This window comes from Zosterops lateralis, assembly GCF_965231275.1.
Source record: "Zosterops lateralis genome assembly, chromosome: 2".
Classification (NCBI taxonomy): domain Eukaryota; kingdom Metazoa; phylum Chordata; class Aves; order Passeriformes; family Zosteropidae; genus Zosterops; species Zosterops lateralis.
Genome location: NC_139763.1, coordinates 113,310,561 through 113,325,180, shown reverse-complemented (window position 1 = coordinate 113,325,180; position 14,620 = coordinate 113,310,561). Strand labels below are relative to the sequence as shown.

Below are 14,620 nucleotides of genomic sequence, written 5' to 3'. Positions count from 1 at the left end.
GATTAGCAATTTAGCAGGAAGGTCCTGTGTCACACTGCCCTCCAACCTCTCTCTTGTAATCAATTTGAATACAGCAACTTCTCAGCTGTAAATTGACTAGTTTCAGAGTGAGGGGTCTTCAAAAACTCCAGAAGCAAGTACATTTACAAAGACTGCCATAAAGTGTTATTGGGAAAATTAAATTGTGCCTTGCCCCCTTCATCTCTTGCTATGTAGACTGCATTTAAAGGATTTCATTAGGGCCAGAGGCCAGCACTTACATTTCTGTTGCCAAGTGAAATGAATCATGGAAGAAATTGACTTAACTGGGAATTCCAATAAAATACTGGGTTTAGAACCAGGGAGTCAACAAATATTCGGCCACTTCAAAATTTTTAAAACATTTGTGATTTGTCTTACAACAAGGAAAAACACATAGTTATAAAGTTCTCTTCAATCTAATTTAAGAAACCCACCTCAACAAAATGATGAGAAAAAGGAGATTCTTATTTGAGAAATATGTAGTAGGCCATAGGATACCTGAAGTAGCTAAACTTTCACTGCTGTTAGTACTTTAAAATGTATTCTGTGGTATTCCAATGTATATTTCCCTTGAGCTGCAATCACCTTTACTAGCTAAACTTCTGCCAAATGCTTATCCTAGATCCTGCACAATCAATTCCAGTGCCAGTCAGTACCACTGGGAGCAGCACCCTGTGATGGCTCCTTTTGCCTACATTCTCATTCCTGATGCTGCTATGGAATGGAAATGGGATACAAAGAGTGTGTATAGACTCCTTCTCAGACTGATTCCTTAGCTAATCCTCAAGAGGTGCAATAGTTTTTTAACCACATTAAATGAGTACAACCACAGTGCACACGCAGTTATGCCCGGCATAAGACAACATCATGACTGCACCCATGGAAGGAATTGTAAAGGAATTGTATGAATAGGTTGCCATAGAAGTTGTTAAAATTGTATCATTTTCATATAGAATCAGAACTGCTGTTATTCTAAGATGAAGTAGGTGTTTCAAACTTCCTAATATAATCCAGCTCAGCCACATCTGTATTCCAGAGGTATGTAAACACTCAGCAAAAATAGAAGGATATCTGCTCAGCAGTGTCAGCCGCTTGAGGTGCTCCATTTCCTTGACTCTCGCTCATCTTTGACAGATGATTGTAATGCAACAGCTCAAAGGAGATAGGAAACAGGAGATTGAGACAACCCTGCAGGGCTCCACTGAGTTTCAAAGGTGCCAGCAGCAAGAAACACAGTAAATTAAAAAGCTAGAGTGACAAGAAGTGCAGCCTTCAGGGCTAAATATATATTGTATGTTGTATGAAGTTACTGTATAATGGGCTTCTACTGGAGAATACCAGTAGAATACCAGTACCATAAATACAGATATCTAAGGCTTAAATTGGCTAAGTTACTAAATAAAAAACGTAATTTTAAAAAAAGTTTTCTGAGTGTGGGCCACATGCAGAAGGCTATGAGAAAGCAGCTGGGGACTTTTGTGTTCCCCTTGCTCCTGACACTCAAAGCACCCCACAACCAAGCAAAACCAGGAGGTGCTCCCTGCTTGTGTTGGGGCCAGGTTTAAGGCAACACAAGCAAGGACACCGGAAAATTGGAATATTCCATTTGTTGTAGTCCTGTCCATTCCAGCATGACATGATTGCCAGAATTCCTGGGCTTTACAAGTGGAGCTGAGTCTGTTCTTTGTGGCACCTGATGTACCTACCCACTTTGCTGGTGACTCATGATGCTATCCCAGCATTTTACATCTATCTTTGCTAAGACATCAGACAACAAATAATGAAAATCAAAAGGATTTTTTCTTGTTTCCTGAGGACTGAGCTGAGGAGAGCTGTTTTCCAATGCCTTTTATACAGAAAGAAGGCACAAAAACTGTCATGCTGAATTGCAGCATTTGGGACTGGTCTTTACTTGCACAGATGGGAGAAGCCCACTAATTTTCTTGGATATTTGTACTTCACAAGGAGGACTTCACTATATCATAAAAAAGAAGGATGTCTTCCTACCAGATCACATTCTATGTATAATAGAGAGTGGTATGTATTAAAATATAAATTTAATTCAGTGGACAAGTACCTTCTGGTATGTATGTAGGAAAACACCATTTATAGAAAATAATTTTTGCAAGAGAAAGCTGGAGAAATTCCTATTAGAGGAGTGACATTTTTAAGACAAAGAGTATATTTTAATTAAAGTTGTGTTTAAGGACATTCCAGATAAATCCTAAAAGTCTTTAAGTCAAACCTGATCATCTTTTTAAACTCTGTGTTAGAGCATGACAGAAGTGATAAGCTTGAGACAGCTTTATTTAGTGTGGCTCTATGGCCTTTGCTAGGTCATGGGGTCAGAGAATATCAGTCACCAGGGCTGCCATTTCTGATGACTTTAATCTTTAAAACCTTCCAATGAAACTCCGTGACCCATCATTAACAAAATGCATCAAAAATGGCCAAAGTGCATCTTTGGTTGCACGCGGCATCATAAATTACCAACAGGACCATTCTGAACAATGGGTTTTCCCTGGGATTAAATGAGAAAAAAAATGAGGAAACAGGGCTCCCACTGTCACCTCTGCATATCAGCAGACACCACCAGGATGAGCTGATGCTGTAATGCCCCATCCAGGTCTCCACCCCCAAGGAGTCACTCACCTCTGCCAGAGGTGAAATATGGAAATCACTTCGACCGAGCTGCCCAAACAATACATTTGTAAAACACCAACACTAACACCGTACCCTGGGAAGTACAAGGCAGTGCTGACTATCCCTGTTTGATCCCATGCTCCCCTCCTGCCTCACTACCTTTCACAGCTCCAAGACCATGAAGAGGACCCAATTTCAGTTCTATGTATCCTTTCACAAAAGTTTCACTTGATTAGAGTAAAAGTAGTTCAAATACTTTTACTCATAAAAAACAGACATGTTAAAAAAAGACATTATTAATGATATATTCAACCTCAAGCCAAGACGCTGAAATCCAACCAAACATAAAAGGCCAGAGAAACACACTGTAACTCACTCAATACTGTAACAAAATGCTATCACTGCAGAAAAACACAAAAGTAATAAAAGTAACTTCGACGTTAGTAGCTTTCAAAGTGTTAGGTACTGATGGAAATTTCCTAACCTGATTTAAGAAATCTATTCTGCTCTGCAGCCTCCTTATTTTTTTCCTCTGTGATGTGAAATTTCAAAAGCCTTCAGCATTTTTTCTAATTCTAAGTTGAATTTCAAGGAATGAATCTACAATTTGTTGAAAAATTACTTTAAATAATAACAATATTTTAATATGTTCCACAGCCACCACCACTCTTTTATACTTCTTGGAAGGATTTCCTGACAAGTGGGAATTAATTAGGAGCTAAACATCTTTGCAAACACAGTTTGAGCAGGGAATTAGAGTATGGTTCCTAAATCATTTGAGAACATAAATTCAGCTTCTTGGTTATTTGGTCTCCTAACATTTTTATTTATCTTTATTTAGACTGCAGGTATATTCCAGGGGTTTTTTATAGCAAAAGGCAATCAGGTGTAATGGAAGCTCTGGAACCTCCTTTACAATTACCATTTGCTCTGTTTACAGGTAATGAAACACAGGAATAAGGGACAGGAACACAGCAACGCTATTCTTCTTCATTAGAAACATCATGTTACAAATAGTGACAGGTTCCTCAACCCAAGAAAACAGACCCATCCTGGAGGGTCTCCCAAAACCGTTCTTGCTCTTTCATTCCTGTGGCAGGAAGTGGATTTCACTTTTATACAAATTAGTCAAGAAACTAAACAGAAAAAAAAATGTAAACCATATTTTAAAGGCTTACCTGGAGCTGCACAAAGTTCCTTACTAGAAAACACTAGCTTCTTGTTAGTGAGGGTACTTGGTTTTCTATTTTTTACTCTACACACACTATTAAGCAATATCAGTCCAGATATGGAATTCAGTATGCAAGTATTTGGAAACTGTAGAATTAACGTGCAATTTAATCTCATCCTAAATGCTGATCTGGGCTTGATTCTTAAATAGCTTGTGATAGTCTTTAGCACGCAGCACTAGTGTTGCTTCATTCAATGCATAAGACAGACAACGCTCATTTTAAGAGCAGTTCACTACTTAGTTTTGTTCCGTTACTCATATAGCAATCGTTTGTAGCGCCCTATATTTCCTATCCGTGGTTCAAAACCTGTTCTGAAGACAAATTTATTTACTTTGCCCAGGCAGTTGTTTGGTGCTCATCATCAGAGGATACAAGGGATTCAGCCAGATTATTTTCCTGCAGCCTGGAAAAAGTCAGCATCCATCTTGTACAGATGACAAAAGATGTACAGGGAGAGAGACACAGGTACACAAAATCTGAGACACCTGGCACATGAGCTGCAAGAAAAGATAGCTCTACTCATTATTCTGTAGACTCAAACCAACTCTCTAGTGACTTCAGGAGCAGACGCGGGTGTTCAAGCTTCTGATTAATCAGAGTGTAGGATCTCGCAGGCAGCATGCAGAAGCTGGGGAATACACACACGATATGAAAAATTTACTGACTTTGTTTAACATCAGTGGCAGGAACAAGACTACACCCCTATTTTTCAGTCTTATCTATCTTTTCATCTATATATTTCCTTTCCTATAGTCCTTGATTTATCTACTACATGCCACCCAACTGCAAGAAATGAACAGTCTCTTCCACTGCACATGTTCCCTGGGCAGGTCTAACTTGAGGTCTGGGTAAGGCAGAAATCTCACAGGAAGTGAGGACATGGGGAGGAAGAAAGAGGCAGTAGATAATTACAGAGCTAAAGATTGTGCCCTAGTGCATGTGAACAAATGAGCCATCTTAAATCACCTCAAATCTGCCAGTTTTTAACCTTTGAGTACTCCACTTTGGTACCTTAAAAATATTCTTTCTATGTTATTATCATTTTTTTTTCATGCTACTGTCATACAAAATCCTGTGCTTTATGTGCCAGATAATTGGTTTATGCTACAACAGAATTTTGGAAAGGCAGTTGAGGACTAGAGAGACATTTCCACACATAACTTTTTTGAGTTCATGGTTTGCTTTTTACTTAAAAGCAATTTTGATTTCATTAGTTTTTTGTTAGGTTGGTTAGGAGTTTTGGGGGGAAAACATTTGTTGTGTTTTATTTAAAATATGGAATTAATTTAATGTGTGTGCCTTTCTTGGTAAACTATGTATTCCAAATAGTTTGTTTGTTTGTTTGTTTTTGTGTTTTTTTTTTTTTTTTTAATTAAGAATGCCTTTTGCATTATATTTATTGAAAAATAAGCCTCAAATCTCATTTAAGCACTGAGATTTGGATCACATTAAAAGATCGGACAAAAAAAAAAAAGGAAAGCTAGCTGAACATCTCAATCACATTCAGCGTGGGACCATCCACAGCAGGACTCTGATACTGAAGAGCACACTGCAAAAACGCCATTAAGAGTTTCACCTAAACAAGCCCAAGAACTTCGCCATAAGGAATACACTCGAACTCCTACAGCGTGGGCTCTCTGTTTGTCATTAGTAGTTTGCAGTTTTGCCTGCGAATTGGATGTATTTCCTTTCCCATCAGGACAGAGGAACTGTGCCGGTATCACAGAGCTTTGGTTAGCACAGCCCGGGCAGTGCGGGTGAGGCCCTAGAGGAGGAGGATGCCCGGCCCGGGCACGCTGCTCTCCAACGCCGGACCAGGAGCATCCTCTAGCGGCCAGCGCCTCGGGAAGCCCCTGCGTTCCCCAGGAACAAGAATCTTCTGGAAGGCGGAGGGAAATCACCAACCGGGGAAAACGGGCAGAAGCCGGAAGGGTACTCAGGAGTGAAGGATGTTTTGCCGGTCTCATTTATTACCTCCATGTCAGACTAAATGGGAGACAGCTCTCTCCTAGGTCCTTAGTAGCACAGAGAATCCTTTCCCTTTCTGCTCTGGAACACCCTCATCATCAGCTGTGCTTTGGCGTGTAAGAAAACAACAAAAGGAACAACAAAAGGAACAGAAACATACGCGCTCCCACCACCCTCCCCCAAACATACAAACAAAACAAAACAAAAAAAGAACCCGAACAGAACAATATCCCCAAAGACTCACAAAAAAACTCCAAATGAAAACAAACTAAAACATCCCACAAGTCCAAGCAGTTTGAAAGGACTGTGTACACAACTCGGAAGTGTGTTACATTTGCATTAAACTTGTAGCCTCTTCACTTAATCAACGGCCGCGTTACATTCTAATCAGCCTACGCTGAAAAAAGAGAAAGGGACAAATGTAAGAGAAAAAAAAAAGAGCAATCGCATGAACTTGACATTTTCCCAGACCATGAAACAATCTCATTGTGGTTAAAAATAAATAAACAACCAACCAACCAACCAACCACCGCCACCCGCCCCCCCCAAAAAAAAAAAAAAATCAAACAAATAAATAAATACATATACAAAATAGAAAGAATTGACAATAGTAAGATTTCCCCAGTTTAACTGCTTGGGAACTTTAGAGAATTTGGTATAGATGTGGACTGAAGTTTGGCTCTCTATATATTATTATGAGCTGTGATTGAGGCAAGTAAAAAGCATACGGTGGGTACACACTGGCTGAAAACATAAATTAGTTTGTTATGACATAAATCACACAGCAAAGTCCAGGAACCAGAGGGCAAAGCACAAGTGCCTAATGTTTTACAGCCCATAAGGATTGTACCTGAGATCAGAAATGGTCCCCTTAGGAGCTGTAGGATAGAGACCATGACTAAGACACTCTGGGTTTGGTGGGGAGGATGGCTCTTGGGAGACTTCCAGCCTCACAACAGCACAACAGCACCCTTTTCTCTTCTCCTTTGGCTGGCTGCCTTCTCTCAGGCAGCATTTGCCCTCCAAACACATCAAAACAGAACACACTCACCTGGACTACTCTTAATAGTCCAACACATTCCAACCATGCCTGGACTAGGAAAAAATCCAGCACATTTTGACAGGTATGACAGCAATATGGTCAAGTGCAGCCAGTATATTTATAAAAGTGACTGTATTTGACTCCAAGGCAAAGCTTGAAATTAGTCATGTCCTGATGGGTAGTATTTTGAAATAAAATTTTCTAATTTACCATGGGTTTCTACAGAGGATAACTTTATGGAATCTCTGCCATGTTTTAAAGCAGACTATATTTGCCTGTCTTCTCATGAGAGGAAAGTGTGACTCAGTTTTGTCCCATTTCTGCCTGAATGCAGTCAGAGACAGGAGGGCACTGTGCCAGCAGCAGTGACTGAGACACCACGTGCCTATGGATTAGCCATGACCTGGCCACCACCAGTGGCACTCCAGCAATCTCAGACTCTGCTGCCCGAGGATGCTGGCCCTGATGTACCCATCACTGCAGAGAAGGAGATAAAGAAATTTAAGTATTCCTGATGTCCACTAGAGCTGCGAGGCACACGCCAAGTGCAGCATGTTGGGAGTAGTTGTCTGTCACACTGCTCTAGATGGAGAAAACAAAAAATTCACAGGAAAACAACCAAAATTACTTCTGCAGTGACAACTATCCTTCAAGCATTTAACCTACACTCCTATTGAGAAACTCTGAATCCTAATTTTAAAACACAAGGCATAGATCATATGCACTGTGGAGGTAGTGCTATAAACCTTCTTTTATATTTCACTGCAGTGGAAACCTAGAGACAATTCTGGTAAAGACACAGTATGGCAGGAGAGCAAACACTCTCAAATTTCAGACTTCAAATCAGGTCATGGCATAGCACATATACATTGTTATTATATATGTGTGTTTGTGTATATATGAGTATACATACCTTCTGTACCTAATTAAATATGCACACACAAAATGATGGCTATTACAACTTAAGACAGTTATTGTCTACATACCTATAAGAATACCAACATTTGCTCAGGGAGAGGCAAAAAGAATATTAGAAACTTAAAAGAAAAAGAATAAGGAACAAAAGACATGATAAAGTCCAGGAACAATTCTGGTAAGTTTGCCAATAAAAGATGTACCAGAAGGTGACAAGAGAAAAGCAAAGAGGATGACCTGTGGTGTAAGAACATAAAATAAATTAGAAAGGTACAAAATTACTAGCAGGATAGAGAATGTGGTAATGATTATTCCCTCTTTCCCATTAGGGAGCCTCAAATACAATTATCAGGCAGCAGCTGTAAAACCTACAAGAGAAGTACATTTCCACACAGCTCATATCTAGACCCTGGAACGCATTGCAACAGAACACTTCATTAAGTATAAGTGTTACCAAGAAAAAGCTTGCAAATATATGCAAGAAGGTAAATCACAGCCTATAAACACAAAGATACAGATATGACCTCTGGTTTAGGACACTCAACTGTCTGATCCATAAAAAACGAGTAAGTACAAAAAGGATGAAGGAACATTACTATTTGTCTGCTCAATTCTTCATGTTTTCCATTCTTTACTTCTGTAAGGTTTTATTTTACTTGTCTTCTCCATGTAAGCTTATGTCTGCAGCCTACTAGATAAATCACTTTATCCATCACAAATGTTTCATACTTTGTTGCCACTGCTGTTATCAACAAACATTCACAGCATCCTTCCAAACCTGCCTATTCCTATGTAATTCAGTGATGCCCTTTCAGCATCCCAGAGTAATCCAAGAAAAGTGTTGGTAAAAAGTGTTTGTACTTATTCCTTTCTAAATCACTTGGTAATTTTCATCTGGTAGATTTAACATTTTTTGTTACCTTTATATTTCACCTTACAATACTGAACTTTTAGGACTTTTAGAAATGAAGAAGTGAAAAAAACCACAACTTATAAATAGTATTATGATAATCCTATACACATAACAATGAAATGAAGAACTGATCAGCTCTTTGTAACCACTGCTTTATCTTACTGACACTGATTTGCTGAAAAATGAACTTACAGATTGATTCTCAATGAATTATTAAAGTTTTAGTTTTAGTTATGAATTATTAAAGTTTAGTTTTAGTAATGCTACAGGTAGCATGAGCTGGTATTCCTCCAGTAGAAACACCTCCATGAAAAGTTCACAGGTGGCCACAGGCTGTTTGGATTCCCTTTCAAAAAGCTAAAACTGCTCCATATTTGAGTCCATATTGCTGCAAATTTGCCAGCTAATCAGAGCAGAGCTAAGCACCATTGATTAGAGTTCTTGCAAGCTACACAGAGATTAAGGAATCATAAACTTTCTAGCTGAAATTTTTACAGTCTTTACTACATGGAGTTTAACCCCCATGGCTGAGGTTTGTAACTAGTACCAGAATGTTGCAGAACAGCAGGAAGATCATTGCCAAAACCAGCAGCTGAAGGAAAAAATGCACCAAAACCATGAAGCAATAACTCATGCCTGCCCACAGAAAGACTAGCTCATCATGCCATTGCATTCATGACTGCAACCCAGTATTATGCCAAACACAGTCAATAATCACTGAAATATTGTTATTATTGTTTTTTGTTCACATAAGTATGTTATGAACTTAACAATCTGCTGAAAGCAAACTGATACCTTTTCACAGGCAAACATCCAATACCTTCAGAATGTTATCATCCAAGTGTGAAAATACAGATAATTCAAACGATCTTCTGGATTGGGTTTTTCTTTAGTGTCTTTTCTTCGTGGTTTTTTGTGTGTGTGGGTTTTTTTGGGTTTTTTTGGGGTTTTTTTTTGGTTTTTTTTGGTTTTGGTTTTTGGTTTTTGGTTTTTGTTTTTTTTTTTTTTTTTTTTTTTTTGTTTGTTTTGTTTTGTTTTGTTTTGTTTTGGGTTTTTTTGGGGTTTTTTTCTTTGGTTTTTGGTTTTTGGGTTTTGGTTTTGGTTTTGGTTTTGGTTTTGGTTTGGTTTGGTTTGGTTTGGTTTGGTTTTTGGTTTTTTTTCCTCATCAGTAAAGGTACAATTCTACTTTTGCAAAGTTGACAAAGATAAAAGAATGGGTTTTTTAACCAATGTGTTACAAAACAGATTTGATTTGATGCTGGTGTTGGTGGTTGGGAAAACTTTCAGTACAAATTTTACACTATAAAATGTAAGGTTCATGGTGGAGAACAGGCACTTGAGTTCCTACTGACTCTGTAGAGCAGACAGGCTGACACATTTTATTGCTGCCTAGCAAATACTAGACATATTTCATCTGCCTTAATAAAAGAAATTTTACCACATATTCTGTAACAACAACAAAATATCTGTATAGTAAATCACTCAGAAAACAGTCAGTCCCATGACTATTAAAAGCAAACAAATTTAGTCTCCTTGTGAATAAACATTATATTGAAGTTTATATGGTTGTCATCTCACGTCCCTTCTGCTTTTTCACACCAGAAGAAACCTTCCCAAATGTGTGAGTATTCCATTGGCTTAGTAAAGAGATTTATAGATTTTTGAGGAGTGTAGGGGTGTGTCAGGGTCTCAGTGCTGGGATAGGGGAGTTTGTTAAACAGAAAATAAGTTTTCTTTGTCTTCACTGAATGTAATAAAAGCTGTACAGCTTGGTCTTTATTAATGATCACCTCCCCATCTCCAAATTACCTCAGCTTTAGTCAAAATTCCATGACCCTGCCTTCACAAAGCTAATATCACCTTTAATCACCCATTTAGAGGGACCACATTTATAGGTTCTCCTGTCTTCACAAAAAGGAGATGTGAAATCTTTCACACTAGAATATGTTACATACTACTTTTTGTATATTTACCCAGATCAGAAATAGAACAGGACTTACAGGCCTTTGGTTTGGTTTTTTTGGTCTGGGCTCTTTTCTTACGTACAACATACCAAATACAACTTAGACCCAAACAAAAAATGTGATCAAATTATTATTTTTTTAAAAATCATGTAGTAAAATACTTTTTTTAAAGATATGCTAAAATATTTGAGAATTGGAATATTCTTTAAAAACTATAAAAATATAGCACATTTTCAGAATATAATGTGTCAAAAATATCTATACTTTTCACAATAGAATTTTGCTACTTTGGGAATCTGTACAAAGTTGCTACCATTTTGTTTTCTATTCAGAAGAATAATCTTACTAATTGGCTAGATATTGTCCTGCATATAGCTAATATGTTTAAGTAGGTGACAAAATCCACATCAACAATCACCTGAAGGAAAAGTTTGAGCAGAGAAAAGTTCACGCTCTAGAGTTGTTCAGGCTGAGCAATGCAAATAATATTTGGGAAATCTCACATCCGTTATGACAGGAGAGCCATGTGCCTCTAAAACTGCTTAAAATAAACCCAAATGCTCTAAAGTTTATAATATTGCAAGAGAAAAGAAAGTGAAGCTAGAGTAACTTTTACAAGAAACTGCTGACCAAAAAGGGAACTGCATTATGTCATTGGGGAACACATTTTTGTCATAAAAGTGGAAGGAATACAAACTGTAATACATTAAAAATATAAAATAATATTTTAAAGGCCCTTTATGCAATTGTTTCATCTCACAGCAAGTGTCAAACCTGCTGCTTTCATCATAAATGTGCTGCATTCCATCATGTTAATTTAAAGTTATGCACTGTAAAGTGTTGGGCAAAGATATTACCTGTACCTGGACTAATGCAGCTCTATTTGTAAGTTATACTGAAGTCTGACAAAGGCAGCCATGCAGGAGAATATATTGCATTTCTCATATTTGCACATAGTAAAATGATCCAGGCATGGACACCTGTGGTTCCAGTGTATGTCTATATTTCACTTATATATCCTTTACATGCTCTCATCAGGGATATAATCCTTGTAACTGCCTGCAATTCATAAGATGCAAAAGTGCCAGAAGAAGCATATTTAAGGCTTAGAAAAGCATAATTATGTGTTTGAAAGTTATGTGTTTAAATGGCTTTCTGAAGCATATACCCTCTCAAATTCAGGTTCTACATTTTTGCACTGAAAGTCACTGAGACCATCTCTCCAAAAATATTTATTATTATCAGTTTTAACATCACTAGGTGCTGTTTTAGTGCTTCACTTCACTCTATTAGATCTTTTGGAAGCTACTTATCAGTTAGGAGCTATTAGAAACAAATAGATGTTCTTGAGTAGACTCTCAAAAATTGTTCACCCACTAAAGAGATTTTGGATTTTGAGATGCACAGCAGAAAAACAAAAATATTATCTACTTCCAGTTCCAGGTTTGCCCATACTATTCATGGGAACAGATAGTACAAGTCTGAGACAACAACATGCACCTTACAGTTTCAGGCAGCTGGGTTTTATTCATGGCTAGATTCTGTGCCTTGCTGGAAAGGATTCTGTTGGGAAAGACTTCCAAGCTGCAGATCTTCTCCTTAGCCAAGTTCCAAGGCCTGAATGCTGCCCTATGACTGCACTGCACAAAGCCATTAGTAAGCTTCTTCCCACTCTCCAGCATCAACACCTGCTCATTTGGGTGATGCAAATTCTTGGGTGATCTAACTGGCAATCAATATGAATTCCTAAGACATGCACTCCTTTACCTTGTCAAAAGAAAAATTTCATTAACCAGCAACTTGTTTTTGCTGACCACTCATCATTCAATAAAGGAACAAAAACCACCTTTGATACAGCAAGGAAAGATGCACTTAGCAAATGCATTAACTTATTAAGTTCTGCTCAGGTTGTCTCCTGTCCTATCATTTGGATTACTGCACAGAGCTTAATAGCAGCTGCATTCACTGCTCCACAGACTGGAGAAGAATCAGTTTATAAATGATTGCTTACAAGAGCTGAATTATCCAGAAGTTTAGAGTTAAGTATTTGCTGTGCTGATCGTTTAAAAGATAAGACAGGGATCATTTAATGGAATCTGAAGCATGACGTGGCTGAGGAGATTATAGTTTACAATCTACACTTTCATTACCAGAATGGCATTTAACACAGTATTCCACAAAAGGAATGGCACAGAAAATATTGTAAAATGGGGTAGCTGCACGTGCACAAGATCACCTACTTTTATGCAGTACTGTTGTTATGTAATGTAAAATAAGTGTATGTTAATGCCTTCCAGTGCCTGGAATTAAAACCTGTGAAGCAATATACATATTGAGACATTCAATAAATAAAATGGGACAGTTCACATGAACACAAGTTTTACAAAAAAACAGCTGAAAAATAATTATTAAAAGGCAAGGGCAATGGTAACAGACAGTGCCTGTTTTCAAGCACATGCCATGCAAAAAATTTCCCTTGCAAGAGAAAAGTTAACCTAATTGTGAAACTCTCTCAGTAGCATTTCCACCCTTAGGCAACATTTTACAGCTCATGCTGTGCTTCTGGCAAGCAAATGTCATTTTTAAATAACATGGGAGGAATGCAGAGCTGGAGTCAGAGTTCACCAGGAAGGTGAGCACAGGGCCCAGGGTTTAGTACACAGGTCACTTGGAACCAGCAGCCATGCATATTCTCAGTAATCTCTGTTGGTTAGAGATCACTGTGGCTCACAACGAAGACAGAATGTCTGTCTATCTGTCTGGTATGATAGGCATATAATTGTGGGGAACCAAGCCTCTGAGGGTGCTGCAGAGGGGGTTGGCCAGCCCCGTTACCCTAGCTACATATCTCCTGGTACTGTTAACTGTCTTATTTATGATTGGAGGTTGCCTTGTACCCCAGTTCTGTCCCCTGATTGGCCCGTTTTGAATCCCTTCCCTGATTGGTTGATTTCAGATCTTTCCCTGATTGGTGCAAGTTTCAATCCCCTAATTTGTTTATTAACGAACCCTCTGATTGGTTCTTTTTCTCAGCCGTTAATCACATTGGCTGTTAATGAAACCCCATCCCTTTTTGTGAGGGTATAAAACCCCGCTGACTGAGCACCTCAAGGTCTTCAAGTCATCGGTGGGGAAGAAATAAAGAAGATTCTCGGAGATCATCTTTGGCTCCCAAGTGATCTTTCCGCATCACCTGAGATCGCCTCCCCCAGGGAGAGCCACTTCGGCTTAAAAGCTCGGTTCGAGCTGACGGGCTTTCCTTCACAAAAGAGCTGAAATCACTGCACTGGGGTGCCTGCGCCACCTGAACTGAGGCTGCCTCTTTAGAGGCGACTCGCTAGGGAAGGTCACTGCCCCCAGAAGAGCTAGCCGGGCCTTGGCGGGTGGCGACATATAATAGCTATCAAAACCAGACACTCCCAAAAAACCCACTAATTTAGTCTCAAGCAGCACACCTGAAAGTCAGACAGAAGGAATCAGTTTTAAAATGTAACCTTTCTGCTGACAATTCCCATCTTGCAGAAAATGCATCACCAGGTCATGCTCTGCCATTAAGCTGTAGGCAAAAACCTGAATGACAGAATAATGGTTCATCCTTGGCAAAAACCAATAATGAGAGAACCCGGTTTTCTAGGTTAAAGTCCAGTTACTACTCATGAAGTATTTATGAAATTTTATGAAATATTATTAAATGTTATGAGATATTTTGAAAACTAGAAGACATCTATTAAGCTTGGTCTTTAAAACTAGCATGCAAAGTTTTATTGAGGAAAATTACTGTTGAAAAGGGATCTTTGAATACTTTCTTGCAAGGCTTCAGGATTTGAGTCATTGCAAAGCAGTTTTGTTTTGCTTCGTCAATTATTCTAGCTCGATTCCTGAAGCAGCAATAATGAATGAACATATAAGAAGCATCCTAATA

The 14,620-nt window shown here is 38.5% G+C and overlaps 1 protein-coding gene across 1 annotated transcript in view; it reads right to left on the bottom strand.

Moving 5' to 3' along the window:
* LOC310906290 (uncharacterized protein) overlaps nt 1-14,620 on the bottom strand; it is a 374,899-nt gene that overhangs the window by 333,406 nt on the left and 26,873 nt on the right. The window lies entirely within an intron of this gene.